This window comes from Diachasma alloeum, unplaced genomic scaffold (genome assembly GCF_001412515.2).
Source record: "Diachasma alloeum isolate Michigan unplaced genomic scaffold, Dall2.0 Dall_scaffold_00565, whole genome shotgun sequence".
Taxonomy (NCBI): Eukaryota; Metazoa; Arthropoda; class Insecta; order Hymenoptera; family Braconidae; genus Diachasma; species Diachasma alloeum.
In genome coordinates, this window is record NW_021680697.1 from 139,922 (window position 1) to 144,206 (window position 4,285).

The following is a 4,285-nucleotide window of genomic DNA, read 5'->3' on the forward strand; positions in this document are numbered from 1 at the left end:
ATATATATATATATATATATATATATATATATATATATATTCTACTTATTATCCTCAAGTAAATGTACTTATAATCCTTTTACTTCCGAATGGAAGCATTGTATTCGTCAAATCAGAAATTTGCATTTCTTTTATCACAGGAATTTAAATATGCTTTTTTGAGATCATATTCGTATGTATGTATGAGCTTTTTTTCAAATTTTGTTTTTCCATAATCATTCAAAAAATAATTTTCAGAAGCTTTTCAATGATGGCTTTAAATATTCGTTTGGATGTCATCTTGGTTAAATTCGAATCTGGGGATGATAGCATCATTTGTTGTTGAAAAGTTTCATTTTGAAAAAAAAAATTCAGGTCAAGTTCAAGTCAATAGTCAATATATGAATGTTGCATGCACTTGCTACTCGTTACACTCCATTTTCTCCCAGTCATTAGAATGGGAGAATTGGTTTCTATAATGAGGAAGGTCCCAATCATCGCCTTTCCCGGTGAGATATTGAACTTTCTATAAGTTTTGAACCGATTTGATTGAAAATATCCTGTAGAAAAATTAATAGACTTCGATAGAAATTACTCAGTTAAAAATTTTTCAAGTTTTTTTCTATACTACTACTTATTCTATTGGGATATTTTCCCGAGTCGAATATCTGGACCTTATTCCCCCCTATTACCTCCTCGAGTCGAATATCTGGACCTTATTCTCCCCTATTACCTCCTCGAGTCGTATATCTGGACCTTATTCCCTCCTATTACCTCCTTGAGATATTTTTTCCTCCTTTCTTCATCCTATACATCCTGAATAACTCCTTATATGATCCTGCCTCATCCTAAAGGCGTAAAAACCCCTCTCAACTGATACTTTTTTCCCCCTTTTCCTACTGTCGAATGAAAAGGAATCATAAATCCCCTTAATTAACCCTGATAGCCAGGATGATTAAGTAGCTCACTATTTTGTTTATTTCTGTTTGCGGTGAAAATTACTGAAATTCCCACCCTTATTTTTGACTGTCGTTTCTGACCGTTATTTTTGACCCTTGAGTATGACGTTAATTTTCACCCGTACTTCTCATGTTAATAATTAAAAATAAATAAAAAAATACCTCGAAAGGGTTTGTAGGTACTTTCCAGGATAGACGGAGTGGAAAACATTTTAGGGGGTGCAGGCGATAAATAGGTTTAACACACCTATTGTTTTACTCCTGAACCCTCGGAATTTGGAAATAACTCGCACGTTCAGGCGGAAACCAGGGGGTCTTTCTGAATGTAAATACACCCTAACTTCATTCTGGTCCTCCTACTCATGATAGGTGTTCAAGGGGGGAATTCAGGTCCTAATATTCGACTCGGATTCGTTCGGAAGAATCACGCAATATTTGTAGATGATACATAAACAGTTCTGAGAATTGTTTTGACTGACAACTATGTAAACAGTTTCGAGAATTGTTTCCGAATGTTCACGCGGTATTTCAGAAAGATGTAAATAGTTCTAAGAATTGTTTTTGACCGAAAGCGAAGTCAACTGTTGTAAGAATTGTTTCCAACGATCACGCGATAGGTATTAGGTGTACAAATAAGTTTTAGGACACTTCGATTCCGTGTCATGAAAGTAATTCAAAGTTACCGCTTACGTATAATATGGTGGGGTTTGTTATGTAGTATCAAAACATAAGGGAGTCATAAACATAACCTTAAATTCTGTGAATAAAAGATGCAGTCCGATAAGCTATTTATTAGACACTGCATTCGCTATGAATTCTATCAAGGGAAAACTGATAGGAAAGCATGTCAATCGATTTGTTCTGTTCTTGGGGACAACATTGTATCTAAAAGTACATGTGAGTATTGGTATAAGCGATTTAAAGAAGGTGATTTCGACGTTAGTGGCCGTGAACGTACCGGGGTCCATGTAAGGGTGGATGACCAGGAACTGCAAGCGTTGCTGGACGAAAACTCTTGCCAGACGGAAAAAAGACTTGCAGAACAGCTTGGAGTAACTCAACAGACCGTTTCCTTTCGCTTAAACGCAATGGGAAAGATTCGAAAAGGAACAAAGTGGGTGCCACACTTTTTGATTCAAGAAAATAAAGATAGCCGACTTGACATATGTCTGAATCTTTACAATAAGTAACATACAAAGTCTTTTTTCTGGAAAATTGTGACTGGCGATGAAAAGTGGATTTATTTTGATAATCCAGAACGCAAATATCATTGGGTTAACCCCGGCGAGCCGATGACGTCGACACCGAAGCGCAATATTCACTGTAAGAAGATCATGCTGTACATATGGTGGGATATGAAAGGCGTACCGCATTATGAACTTTTGAAGTCTGGCGAGACAGTTACTGCCGATCGCTATTGTGAACAATTAATAAGATTGAACCAAGAAATTGAACAAAAACGTCCATTTACTGGCAAAGGAAAACGTCCAGTGAAATTGCTCCATAACAACGCCAGGCCTCATGTGTGTAAACCGGTCAAAGATACGTTAATGGCTCTTGGATGGGAAGTTGTGCCACACCCGGCGTATTCACCAGACTTAGCTCCAACTGATTTTCACTTGTTTCGGACGCTGCAAAACGAATTGACTGATGTGTGATTCAAAACGTTTGAAGGAGTGCAAAAATGGTTCGATAATTTCCTCGCCTCGCACGATGAAACTTTCATTGCGGAAGGCATCCGTGAATTACCTAACAGATGGCTGAAGGTCATTCAAAATGATGGAGATTATTGTGATGAATAAATGTAGTTCATTTTTTTCGAAAATGAATTTTAAATTTTTTGCAAAGTGTCCTAAAACTTATTTGTACACCTAATAATTTCCAGAATTTTGGCGTGGACACGTCCATGGTGTCAAGCCGGGGGGTTATTTCAGAAAACCGTTATGTTCAACGCCATCTATTGAATCGCACGTGAACTATAATTTGATTGCTGATAAATTACCGACTGAGTATTTTAGGATAAGTTATCGACTAACCTCTCTAGAAATTTTCATTTTACGAATTTCTAGATTAAAAAATCCCTATATAAGGGGGAGCGGTGCAATTCAGCGGTAGTCTTAAATCTGCAGCGGAACTATTAATACCGCGAGAAGTGAACAGTTGGAATATTTTTGATGTGGATACGTCCATGGTTTCAGTATATGGTCATGTCTATGGTCATTTTGGGAAACGGTTCTTATGTGCAGCGCCATTTATCAGAATTCCAAAAAATCTAGACATTTCGAGGTAATTCGAGAAGTTTTTTGAAATTTCGAAAAAATTCAAAGAGTTTCTAGAAATTTCGAGGGAATTCAGGGAGTTTGTAGAAAATGTGAAAGAATGCAAGGAATTTCTAGAAATTTCGAGGGAATTAAGGGAGTTTGTAGAAAATTTGAAAGAATGCAAGGAGTTTCTAGAAATTTCGAAGGAATTCGAGAAGTTTCCAGAAATTTGAGGAAATTAAAGGGACTTTTATAAATTTCGGGCGATTTCAGGGAGTTTCTAGAAAATTCGAGGGAACGTAAGGAATTTCTAGGATATTCGAGAGAGAAAGAAAGAGCGCAGACGTATGGACGTACAATTACAGCTGTATCAAAGATACAGCTACCTGCAATTTCAAAGGAATAAACAATTCCCGACGGATATTTTATGAATTCTTCTACAGTAATTTGTATTTTCGGGGAATCGAAAGCAATTTCTTCTTCATATTTCTCTCGTCAAATTTACCTAAAATGAAATTTCCAATCACAAGTTGAAATCTTCAAGCTATTTCTCGGTGACAACTATCCAAGCATGGATAACATAGACGTGTCCACGTCAAGTTTACCGACTGTAACAGGGTTACAGCCGTTTATGATTTTTTTGAACGGCTACGCAGTCAACAAGTCCAAAAATTGTTTTTTAACCAGCTGCAATTTGATTCTTTGCACGTGTTCATTCCCGCAATGATTGCGTAGTTTTGAAAGACATAAACACTCGACCGGAACGTTTCAAAAGATATATTTTTGTTTCATTCTTTTCAAATCGAAATGTTTTAACAAATTCTTCTCATCATTGAAAATGAGTGAATGACGCAATATCAATTTTTCGAAAAAATAGGGGTTTTTAGAAAGACGATCAGTGTTTGATCTGTTTTTTCCGCTTACCCTGGAGCTTATAAGAACTGATGGAAATATTATGCGTGAGAATAGGCATTACAATGATCATGACTGAACAATATTTAGGGTTTGATCATTTATTCATGAAACATCTTGTTACATATATATATATATATATATATATATATATATATATATATATATATATAT

The 4,285-nt window shown here is 36.0% G+C and overlaps 1 protein-coding gene across 1 annotated transcript in view; it reads left to right on the top strand.

Annotated features, from left to right (window-relative positions):
• Nucleotides 1-4,285, top strand: part of LOC107043391 (leucine-rich PPR motif-containing protein, mitochondrial) — a 160,871-nt gene that overhangs the window by 131,947 nt on the left and 24,639 nt on the right. The window lies entirely within an intron of this gene.